Here is a 13199-nt window from a genome sequence, read left to right as displayed (position 1 = left end):
GCCTGGGCCCCCTAAGGAATATAGAGAAAAAAAGTGAATCCATCTAAAAAATAGACAAAGAAAGGGAATTGAACATACCTTCCCTACCGCCTTCCCATTGGCTAAACCAGCGGAAAATCAAGTTAAGCCGCCAAACAAAGATGGCGGCTAATTTGCATACTGCAGGCAGGGTGGGACAGCATGAGCTGCCATCTGAGCCCTGTGTGCAGCCCCGCCCCCAGCCGGAACCCCCGTGTGCCACCTAAGCCCTGCCCCCAGCCGGGACCCCTGTGTGCTGCCTAAGCCCCGCACCGCCTAAGCCCCGCCCCCAGCCAGGACCCCACGGCAATTAGAGAGCAGGAAAGTGCTGCCCACAGACAGCACCCAGCAGGGCCTGACCCTGGATGCCCTGGCGATCCAGCCATAGGTGAGCAGGAAAGTGTGGCCTGTAGGCAGCACCCAGCAAGGCCTGCTCCTGGGTCGCCATGGAGATCCCAGAGCAGGAAAGGGCGGCCTGCAGGCAGCACCTCCCGCCCTGTGTGCGCCTGCTGCTGGGTCATCTTGGCAATCCCAGAGCAGGAAAGGGAGGCCTGCAGGCAGCACCCCACCCTGGCCACAGCTCAAGGGAGAGTACAACACGCAGGGAAGGCCAAGAGCCTGAGAGATCAACAGAGAGGGGTGCCTGCTCCAAGCCTCCACGGTGTGGCTGGGGGCAGGCCCCCAGCAGACACACACACACACACACACACACACACACACAGGACGCCTGCTCTGAGCCTCTGCTGCCAGACTGTGGCCATCAGTAGGACATCCACTGAGGGCTCCCGGACTGAGGGGCAGGCTGGGCTGAGGGAACCCCACCCCCCAGTGCACGAATTTCGTGCACCAGGCCTCTAGTGTAAATATAAATACAGTTAATGCCAGGAGAAAAATCCAAATCTCACATGGAATTCATATTCCTAAAATTAGATCACTTTTTCAGTGTTCCCATTTCTATTAATGGCACATAAATACTTATGCAAGCAACGGGATAGACAAACAGTGTTATTCGTTTAGTCCTAAATTCTCAACTTAACTAATTTCTCATTCCTTTTCGGTGACAAATGTTTAATGACTAGCTCTCTGGGAGAAAGACCCTATTTTGTAGAGTTTTCCAATTTCCGTAGTGTAAATATTCTCACCACAGCTGATTTTGAGCTACCAACATGATGGTACTAAATGTAGAGTTGGGAAAACATGTGCACAATGACTCCTGGGAGCCAATAGGAGCTAGCAGCTAGCTCCTATACACTACTGCCTTCACTCTTCATAGTAAGTCAGTTCCAGGTTCAGCTAATCCTCCCTTAATTCTCAACACCCAACTCTGCTTTACCACTTCATTCCTGGCCACATCTACCCTTCCTTCCATACTATACCTTTTCTCCAGAGGAATCTTTCCAATGTTACAGTTTTTCATTGTGTTAGTTTCATGTAGCTGCCATAACAAAACAGACTTGGTGGCTTAACACAACACAAATGTATTATTATCTCACATTTTGGAGGACGGAAGTCTGACGTCAGTTTCACTGGTCCAAAATCAGGGTGTTGGCAGGACTGTACTCCCTCTGGATCTGTTCCTTGCCTCTTCCAGTTTCTAGTGACTGCTAGCATTTCTTGGGTTGTGGCTGCATCACTCCAATCACTGTCCCTATGGTCACATTGCCTTCTCCTCCTTCATCTGTGTCAAATCTCCTCTGCCTCTCATAGGGACATTTGTGATTACATTTAAGGCCCACCCAGATACCCTAGGATAATGTCTCCATCTCATCATCCTTAACTTAATCACATCTGTAAAGACCCTTTTTCTTATAATATTGACATCTTTGGGGGGCCATTATTCAGCCTACTGTATTCATTGCTTATGTCTTTCCCATTAGAGTTTGCCATAGATAGCACTGACTGAGCCAGCCTTTCTGGTGCACTCTCCAATGCTTTCCTCTGCTTGCCTGGTTTTTTTTCAGTCTGTTTGGTTTACCTCTAGTGATCTCATCTATATATATAAAAGCCTAGCGACCGAACAACCAAACGACTGAACGACTGGTCGTCTGGTTGCTATGATGTGCACTGACCCCCAGGGGGCAAACGCTCAACGCAGGACCTGCCCCCTTGGTGGTCAGTGTGCTCCCACAGCCAACCTCCCGCGGCCCCTCCCCCCTGCTGGCCAACCCCCTCAATCGGCGCTGATCACCAGCCAGGCCGAGGGACCCTGCCCATGCATAAATTCATGCACCGGAGCTCTAGTTCACTAATAATCCTAATTTCCTGGTGATAGTCTTTTGACACATAGTAAATAGGTTTTTTCCCAAAGGAAAACAAGCATGGAGTTATTTCAATGGTTATAAAATCTATTTGGATATTAACTTGCAATGGTGCTGGGCTCTAAACTGGAGTGCATGTGTGTATGTGTGTCCTATGTTCTTCATCAGAACAGTTCTATAGGATGTGGAGAAGATAAATCAACCCTAAGGGAATGACCATTGCTAATAAATTATCAGGAACATATCTCCTTGAGGACTAGCCTAATGGCCCTATATGATGCTCATTAATAAATATTCACACATCTAGAAGCACATCTTTGCCCCTAAATGTAGAAAATTAGGGAAGTAGGGAATGACATAACCTAACATCACTATTGGCATGTTGATGCCAATAAAGCTTTGGTGACCATCTTTGTGAATTTGTTTTTCCATATTTAAGGTTATTTCTTTATATTCATGAATTCCCAGAATAACTGAGTCCAACTGAAGATTGTTAAAAATACTTTACATCACACTTCTGGGCTTCAATGACTTTGTACATTTTGGCCCAGAGATCAAGCCCTTTTATAATCAGCCCACTTCTACTTATTCAAACTTCTTCTAAACTATTTCCCCATGAGAACCATCCACTACAGCCCAGCTGGTCTCCTCCTGCCTCCTCCATGCTGTGTGGCAGTCCTTTAGCTCTGGTCTAGCTTCTCAGGTTCCTCGAATGCCCACTGTTGACAGACTGTCCATCCTTTGCCCTCCCTTTAAGACCCAGTTCAAATCTCCTCTCAGGAAAACATTCCCTTTAAATGGCTGTCCCATTTGGGGTCAGTGCCATGCAGGGAAAAGAGATTCTGACATGGAGTCAGAGTTTCTGGGTTTATGTCCATCAGGTGCCTTAGATAAAAGTCACACGTCCTTCTGGCCTCAATTTCCTCTTTCATAATCCTGGCTGGCTACCTCCAAGGTACTGTCAGGAATAAATAAAATGAGTGCAAAATGTTTGAAAAACTTCATAAATGCAGGGTATTAACATCATTTCTTCCTTCACCAATCATCCTTTTGTCCTTGTTTGTGCTACATAATTAATAGCATTTGATATACTGACCTATTTATTTTTCAATAGCATCACAGCCTAAAACTGTATTATTACTTGATATAATGTTGCATAGGAAGCTGGCTTGATCTCCATGGCGTGTGTGTGTGTGTGTGTGTGTGTGCGCGCCCTCCAGCTACATTGGGACATATCAGGGTAGGAACGACGTCTTATGCTACTTCTGTTCCCCACAACACTCAGCACAATGCTGGGCATGACAAAGGTGCTGAGTAAACACTTGACTGACACTCGTATAGCTATGCCACCACACCATGCCAGCTAACTTCCTTCTTAAGAGTTTAAATTATCATTACGTTTAGGATTGCAAGGTGTTCTGCATTAGCTACAGGGCATTGTGTCTGTCTCAAAGCAATGGTCTGTGCCCTCCAACAAAACAAGCTGGGATGCTGGTGGGGATTTTGTACTAACCTCTCGCCATGGCTTCCAGAGCTGCTGGAGATTAACATGCTTGCATTTAAGTTTTGATCAGTGTTCCTTCATGGTTCTTTCTCTCTTCTTTTTTCTTTTGTTCCACTTATTTATGCATTTGTTGGTTGATTATTGTACGTACCCTGACGGGGAACTGAACCCGGAATCTTGGCATATCAGAACGCGGCTCTAATCAACTGAGCTACTTGGCCAGGGCCATGGTTCTCTTTATTATCATCCTTTCCCCAGTATTTTTTTAAAGATATAAATCATGGATAAAATATAAGAAAACAAACAAAAAATGGGAATCTTCAAAGTAGACATTCCAACCAAGCATTTCTGGAAAAGCTTCTTTAACAGTGACTAGGAAACTATGTGATACAGGTTCACCACACTTTAAGAAAATCCAATTTCTAAAAGCCCAAATTCATAAAATGAAAATTCAGAAATAAATTTTCACAGGAGTCTTTTACTAGGCAATTTTTCACTCTTATATCACTCTAAAGTCAATTAAAATAGACTTGATGTTAAAATGTTTAATTTTTACTCAGCAAATCAAGACCACAAGTATTGAGTAAAGTGAATTGCACCTGGACAAATGTAGTAATTGCATACTCATGACAATCTTTATTCTTGGTATTTACTTGCTCTGTGAGTCATTGTAAAGGGGATGGTGATTTTTTTGCTTTCCCTACGTTGGTTGAAATGTTTCAGCATAAAGATATGTGATAAAAAAGGGTTTTCTTATCGTAAGATGAGACACCAGGGTTAGTCTCAATTGGAGGAATTTGTATTCCAATTAAGCAAAAATTATCTTTTCAACTCTCCTTTGATAGTTGGCACTGAACCAAGGAATTTAACATTAGCTTTCTTCAGAATCTAGGTGTGGCTAAGTGGAAGCAATTTAGTTTGCCCCAGGAAGTCACAGAAATTATTGAAACACTAGAGGTCTTTAGTGTTCCCTTCACTAAAGCCAACTTTTCAGGTCCACCTCCTTCTGCAAGGAACAGAAAACTACTGTATTTTAGAGCTGACAGGGACCAGAGAGGGCATCCTATATAAATTCTCCATCCTGCTCTAGCCAGTTTGGCTCAGTGGATAAAGCGTTAGTCTGCGGACCAAAGGGTCCCAGGTTCAATTCTGGTCAAGGGCACGTACCTCAGTTGCAGGCTCCTCCCCAGCCCGGGCGTGTGCAGGTGGCAACCAATCGATGTGTTTCTCTCACATTGATGTTTCTCTCTGTCTCTCCCTCTCTCTCCCACTCTCTCTAGAAATCAATGGAAAAATATCCTCTGGTGAAGATTAAAAAATATAATAATTTAAACTAAAAAAACCCTCACCTATAAATTCTCCATCCTGCAGCTCAGGGGAATAAAGGAACTGACCTAGCTCAGCCTGTTTCCACATTTGTAAAATCAGGTTATATCACTTGCCTGCCCACCTCTCAAAGGTATTTTGAGGACTAGGTGAATGGGCTTTTTAAATGAAAAGTATAAGGCATTATTATTTTCTCCAGTCACTTTGGTGGTTTTAAATCAGTTCTGCACATTCTTTAACTCCTCCCACCCTGAAATGTCCTCCCTTCGAATATAGGCAGCCAACCTTAGAGACTGGCTTATAATCAATAGACGCAGCCAACCTCTGAGGTCATGTCAAAAAGGCTATTCGGCTTCCTCCTGGTTCCCTTGGGACACACACTCTGGAAGAAGATGGGCACCATATCGGAAGGCCAGCTACCCTGAGAGAGCCATGCTGTAGGGAAGCCACCGGGAGAGGCCATGTGGTCAACAGTCCTCATCTTCAAGCCCCGCCCAGGCCAGGTCCCAGGCGTGTCAGTGAAGGAGCCTTCGGATGTCTCGAGCCCCAACCACTGAGATACCCCGATTCTGAACCTTCCCAGTCGATGTCCCAGACAGCATGGAGCAGAGACGAGCCATGCTTACTGTGTCCTTTCTGAATTCTGACCCCCAGAATCCATGAGCATAATAAAATGGTTGGGTTTCCTGCAACTAAATGCATGCTGCAATGGTCAGTCCCACTGGGTAACAATGATTATAGCAAGCACGGGAACAAGACCAAGCACTATGCTTGCTCTGTGCCTGGTCCCTGGTCCAATGGCGCATACTTACTTACCTTATTCCATTCTGACTAGAACCCGGAGAGGAAGTCATGAGTTTCCCATCTCACAGTCAGGAAACTGAAGATCAGCAGGACTAATGATTTACTCAAGTCCCACGGGGACTAAGTGGCAGGACCAAGGTTGACACCTGGGTCTGGCCTGACTACAAAACTCACCCCTAAGCTGTAGCTGAGTCCTGCCATGCGATGGGGGACAGCCCTACTGGCAACACAAAACTGGGGCCTTTCCCTCATGCCCAGTCTAGTTCCTCTCTTTCCCCAGTTGCCACTTACAATCCCCTTCTTTCAATACGTGGAATGAAACCTCTTCCTTTTTCTGACCTGGTGAACTTTCGATCTGGCCTGGCATCACCAGGGAGGTCCTCATACTCTGGAGCCTTTGCTGAGTCCTGAGGCTGAACAGCCAGGAAGCCCTGCTCAGCCTCAGAGGCAAGCCCTTTGGGTGTGTTTCTTTCTGAGCTGTGGGGAGACAATAACAAATAATTGACAGAGCAACTCACCTACACATCCTAATCTCAAAAAACAAGGTGCGTGACCATGTGCTCTTGGCCATCAGAGCCATTAGCACACTTGTGACAAATTACCTAGGAGGTTCTCCACAAAATGGTGCTCTCAGCTGGCTGTTATGTGCTGCCAGTCTCGGGACTGCTCCTGCCCTGGCCAGGCCTTCCTTGCCTGGAAGGGGAAATCTGGGCCAGCAGTGCCCACACATTTCTTGACTCTGCAGATCCACCCGAAGGACCCAGATGAAAGCGTGTGTCTTTGAACCTCTTTAGGAGCAACACCCAGAAGGCACCTCTCTGCCGTGCACTTCAAGATCTCCTTTGGCTTTTCACTATACCCTCTGAGCAGTACCACCTGCACACTCCGTTCATCCATCCTTTGCCAAGCCCAAACCTCAGGCACCTCTTGCTGGCAAAAGGCCACCCTCTTCAAAGGCAGACATGAAAGAACGTAGGCACTAACTCTTCCACTTAAACCGTCACGATCACAGAGCGTGAGGGAGCTGGCTTGTCTGTCTCACAGTGAAATCCCCTGTACAGTCCGTGGCTCACCCTCTGTCACGTGACCATCATGCTCCTAAAAGGCCCGTGACTAAGCAGCTAGCACCCCTGGGCTTGGAGTGATCCCAGAGCTCATCGTGGGGAGCTGGGAGGTTTCCCCTTCTCAGGCTACAGCCAGCAATTCAAGTCACCATTGACCTTCCACCACCTGCCGGGCATTGGAAATACTAAGATGCATAAGACAAATTCCTGCCCTCACCTGCAGAACATTCGTTCTCAATCTTGACTTTTAGATATACCATACGTGTCACTTGGTGGTAAGGTGTGTCACAAGCAACTTGTTATCAATAATAGAAAGTACCGAAGTTTTGAAATCAGAGCAGATTCACAGTCACATGTACAGCACTGTTGTTCTCACTTGTTCTGACACAGGAAAAGGGTTAGGGAAGGGCAGTCGGAGCCCTGATTTCCGACTTACCCTTGTACGTGCCCTTGAACAGCACATAGTACGTATCACACCCCTCAGTGTCATCTGTCGGTGCCTCAGAGGGGAACGCCTGAGAAACCTGTGAGCCCGTGAGGCCGGGGTGTGGGCTCACTTCACCCAGAACCACACTCCACGGAACAAAAGGCCTCCCTTCCTATCTCACAGAGGAGGGACCAGCGGCATCAGACGGCCTCTCAGGAAGCAGACAAAGCAGAGGGGACTGCTGGCTTTTGACTCTGGCAAAGTGTTATCCATTTGTTGTTTGTTTAGGAAAAGAACAGGGCCCAGGCATAGCTGTGGCAGCATGTTTATTACTGTGAGCTTCACCTTCTGAGTCGATAATGACTCACACGGTGCGCTGTGCTAAGTGAATCTCTTCGATAATAATGCTATTTTGTCCTAGATGCTTTAAACTTACGGAAAATTTTCACATTCATTGACTCTAGTAAGTTCAGTGTTAAGACCCTTTGAGGTAGGTCTTATCCCCACCTACAGGTGAAGAAGTAACCTCAGGGAGGTCTCGCTCCAAGTCCATAGCAGGTCTTCAGTTTCTAATCGGTGTTTCCTGTATTATACACAGAGTGCGCTACACCCAGTGTCGTGGGAGTGAGGAACAAAGGTGCAGTCACATCTTTAAGGCGACACAGGCAGGGAACGGTGGCTGGTTTCACACTGTTGGATGGGATGTGTCACTGGCCCGCGGATGCCTGTTTCTTGGTAGTGGCGATACATCAACCTCTCTGCTTGTCTGTCTCCTTGGATTTGTCTTGTGAAGCAGCCCTCCTGCAGAATTTCCTCTGCTTCCGGTACACAGACACCTACCTTCAGGCCCCACCCAGGCCTATTCCAGACTTGGCAGTGGGGAATATGTTCACTTAGAGCTTTAAGAAGCAGCTGAAACCTATGACTGCCCGGGAGCCCGCAGGTCTTACTTCCTGCTGGTGGAAGATCTGAACACCTACTGGGCTGGCATTTGGGCTCTTTTGCGTGTAGACTTAAGGGTATTTTACTGTGACTTCAATCACAGGAACTCTTGAAGACAAGAAGAAGTAAAAAAATGCTTCCACAACTTTGCCCCTTCCTCCCAACACACACACACACACACACACACACACACACACACACACACACGTGTGTGCATGCTCACACCTGCCCTACACACCTAGATCAGGCATTGGCTCCAAACTGTGACATGGGCCACTGCTCATTTTGTGCCATTTAAAGCCAAGGACTTTTCACCCCTCAGTAAAAGTGTTATTTTGTGCCATTTAAAGCCAAGGACTTTTCACCCCTCAGTAAAAGTGTTTCTCAATCAAAAGTGCTTCTTGAACTTCAAACTGAATGGCTATTTAAAGGGTGATTGTAGCACTCCCACAGTCAAAGAAATGAAACTTTTGGCTTTGTTAATGCTGAATCTTGGCTCGGGGTTTGAAGGCTGGATGGAATTCTGCCCTGAACTTGCAGACATTTGAAGAACTGCTCAGTCAGCCTTCCGGGAAAACACGCCTGCATCCTACATAGTCCTTCAGCTTTGGTCCTGTCAACACAGCCATCATTGAGAGCCTTGCTCTAAAGTCCAGCCTCCTTTGTTCTCTGAACACTAACAGCAGGATGCAAAGTAATCAGATAACAAATGGTCAAATGTGGTTATCGTAAGGATGTCTCCCATCTTTATAGCACTCCGTCTTTCCAGAGGCCTCCCATGGTGACATTTGACCCACACAACACATCTCAGAGGTGAAATTGAGCCAGACTTTTAATCACCAGTATGTGGATAAAGAATCAGGAATTTATAAATATATAGAGATTCAGAGTGAGTGTGTGTGTGTGTGTGTGTGTGTGTGTGTGCCAGTGCACATGCGCACACTCAGAAAGGAGGAAGCATTTAATCATTTCAAATATCCAAGATGACATCTGGTGACAGGGGCTTTTGTATCTTTTAATTTTTGTTTCGTATTCCATCTCAGGGTTATCTGGAGTCACTGACTCAAGGGCTCAGATCAAACAGAATGGGATTCCCCGAAGCCAGGAGCCAGCCTGCAGCTGAGGGTCACCTGCTCTTGACACATAAGAGAGAGAGAACAGGCCCCGTCACGGGGGCCACGTGGCTCTGCTCTCTAAAACCTCTAACAATTTGAGTGGATTGTAGAGAACTGTCGACAGCACAGACAACATGCATAGAGCCGATCATCAGAATTTTAGAACTATGTGCAACCTAAAGAACCAGACTAAGCTGCTTTGTCTTTGCATGTGGTGTCCGAATTGGTTTTTCCTCCCTTGTGTGTTAGTATCCTCGGTAGCATTAGTGGCCCCTCTTCTAGAAAATTGCCGGCCCATAGTCATCCAGGGCTGCTCTTGGCATGCTCACTCTTAACCCTGTCCCTTCCCCTCCAGGTCTGCCAACACCAACCACTGGTCTAATAACCAACCCCACGGCCTCCAGCTGCTCCAGAGCCCTCCTTCACCACATGCTAGAAACCAGCCCGAGGCCCGCCGGGAGAGCCCGTCACCCACTCCGTGTTAAACAAGTCATTGGAAACTTTGCATTTCACTTCCACTCCCTGGGAGCTCATGGGCTTAGGCAAAAAAAGCTAACGAAGCAAGTCAATACCTTGTGCTTATTTTCCAACCTCAATTAAAATTGTTATCCATTCTTAAAAGTTATTTTTAAACAAACACATGAACAGAAACTAAAGGACCTCAGTTAGTTCCTAAGAGGTAATATATCATTTGGACAGAAGCATGTCTGTGCCCATTGCCCCTCCTTCCCAAAGCACACCCTGGGGATGCCAGGTGCAGCCTCTGGAAAGGACTGGAATGATTTTTGGCACCAACATCACGCAGAGAGTCCCGTGGCTTTACAACTGCTCCCTTGCATACCCGTGGCTGCTATGCCAGGAGCTATGGACAAGTCAGCCTCCAATGCGGGGTGCCCGGCCTTACAGAATTCACACTCCGGGCTTCTCAAGCTGCCTGGAGTGGGGAAGGGCACAGTGCTGAGCTCTGCTGGCCTCTTGGGGGTTGGGTAGGGGAGGCAGGAGCTGAGGCCTCTCCTGAGACTAGCTGTGGTTCCAGCTCAGCCCCCGTGTAAGAAGGTGATGGTGGTTGGGGTCTGTTCTGGACCTGATGGACAGGTGAGTGTGTCTGGCCACTGGGCTCTGGGGAAACAGTGCCTTTGGGTTCCTTGCTGAGTTACAAAGAAAGACCCTCATTCCTGTTTCCTGTCATGTTCAGAGTGTTTGTGTTTAGACTGAGGAGACACAGCAGTCTTCCAAAAGGAGCTTACGCCATGGGCCTGGGGGTGCAGCCAGGCCAGAGAAGTGGGCCAGGCCTCCCTCCCATCGCCCTCCGCGGGCCCTGCAGCAGCTCCCTCCGGCCTCTCTGTTCTCTTAGCCCCACTTTGCATTTGCATCTCACTCCACTGGCACAGCTCGTGGTAAGTTTAACTGCATAATTTCCAGGCTGACTTTGAATGGACGAAAGCAATGACTTTGTAAGGTTAAGTCTGCCCAGGCAACATGAAATAAAATTGTTCCTGCACCATGTGCTTGGTGAACCATTGGACAAACAACGGACCTTCTCCACAAAGCTTCATGGCTCCTCTGCACTTCTTTTCCTTTCCTTGTCCTTCAAGATGGAGGAGACAAGCCCCCACAGGCTGCAGAGCGCAAGGTGGGCACCCTTCAGAGTTCATTCCTTTTCCCTGGGTCTTTCCTTCACCAAACGCCCAACCTCCTGGACACAGGGTCCCCCCACATTGTTTATCTCACCAGCCAGCCGCCCTGCTGGTATGAAGCACAGCCTGCAGACTGCCCATGCCTGGGCCTCATGCTGACAGCCCTCCTGACCGCTGTCTTTAATTGTTATGGGTCAAGTTCCCTGGGGAGCAGACTTTGAGATGGAGAATTACATGCAAGTGGTTTACTGGAGATTGCCCTTAGATATGGCACCCATAAGCAAGTGAGAGAAGAAGGCTCAGCCATTGATCAGTGCACATTCAGAGGCCTCAGCTGGTCCCCCCGGGAGCTGCTCTGATGCTGAGTTGGCCCCTTAGAGAGATCCTGAATGGAGGCAAGGGGGCAAGTGCTTGGTACCTGTGCATTGTCCGGTCATTGGGTGCTGTTGTCCCTGGGATGGAAGCATAGTCTTTGGCTGAGAACAATTCCTAGGGAGGGATGCAGCTGCCCCCCAACATCAGGCGACACTCCTGGCAGCCAGGACAAGGAGTATCTCGGTTCTAAAGGCGGGTCTGGGCAGGCACCAGAGGAAGAGGGGGATGAAGCCTCCATCCAGCTCCCGCTGCTCCAGATCAGGAGACAGGACCAGGGGAGGAGAGAAGGAGAGTTTCCAGGGAGCCCCACCGGTGGCTGGAAAAGAATGAGCATGAGCTGGGAGCTGCTGGGCAGGCCTGGCCTGTGAAGCTGAACTAGTGGCCATCGTGGGGGTAGAGTCCAGATGACCTGCTGTCAGCCAGGTAATTTGTCTGGGAGGAGCACCCAACTGGGAACTGGTTCTAGGACGGTGTAAACCTAGGCCAGTTCACCAACTTCTGAAAGTTATTGTAACCCCCTTCCGCTTTGAGCCTCCTGGTGTGTGTCAGTTTTAAAGCTTGGCAGACTATTCACCCCAGGTGGAGAATATCTGAGAAATGTTCTGAGAAATACTGACCAACGGTAGGCAATAGCTGCCTATCTCTTTTATCTTATGCGTGTTTATCTTCCTCCAAATAGCTGGAGTTCACCAACTCACTTAATTGGGTCCAACTTGGTTCTCTGCTATCTGTTCACCCCTTGGCATCACTGCCACAGCTTTATTTTTTAAAATATATTTTTATTGATTTCAGAGAGGAAGGGAGAGGGAGAGAAAGATAGAAACATCAATGATGAGAGAGAACAATTGATTGGCTGCCTCCTGCACGCCCTCTACTGGGGATCGAGCCGCAACCCGGGCATGTGCCCTTGACTGGAATCGAACTGGGGACCCTTCAGTCCGCAGGCCAATGCTCTATCGACTCAGCCAAACCAGCGAGGGTACCACAGCTTTATTTTTCCATCTCATTTGGGAGGAGGGACAGTATTGGTGGTGAGGAGAGGCTGTGTGAGAACAGAATGGGAGAAAAGTCCTGCTCTCTGCCACTGATAACCCTTCTCCCGCCCAAGTGGGAGCGTGGTTGGTCAGGGCAAGTGAACTGTGGAAGGTTCCAGGCTTTCACGCCCCAGCCAAGAGCACTCATCAGTATAATGCTACACCTCGCTACCCGCCTCCCCTACACTGCTAAGCAGAATTGGAACAAACACCAGCTTTCATTGTCCCCCAGACTACACCTCACAGAGTCTAGGCTGATGCAAGCCGCCGCCTGTGGCACAGTCAGCCAGCAGCAGCACTGAAAGTGTGGCGAGGGTGAGATATTGCCCCACTGGTCTGAAATGGCTTTGCCACCAACAAAGGACCATTATGACAACAGGAAGGCACTTAAACCAGGCACAGTGTAGACAGGAGAGATGTCTCTCTCTTCATCTCTGCTTATGACAAAGAAAGGGAGATTTTAACCCTTCAGTATTTGACGAACATTCTAAGCAACCCTGGCCGGGGGGGCGGGGCCGGCTACAGGCAGCTGGGAAAAATGGCCCTGATCACAGGCCAGGCCTAGGGACCATACCCGTTCACGAATTTCGTGCACTGGGCCTCTAGTACATTCATATACTTTTTACAAAAGGGCAAGTGGGGAGTATTTGAACATCTCTAATAGATTATTAAAACATTTCTTGCCATGGTCAGGT

Source organism: Myotis lucifugus, unplaced genomic scaffold (assembly GCF_000147115.1).
Source record: "Myotis lucifugus unplaced genomic scaffold, Myoluc2.0 scaffold_220, whole genome shotgun sequence".
In the NCBI taxonomy this organism is placed as follows: domain Eukaryota; kingdom Metazoa; phylum Chordata; class Mammalia; order Chiroptera; family Vespertilionidae; genus Myotis; species Myotis lucifugus.
This window is presented reverse-complemented; position numbering follows the sequence as displayed.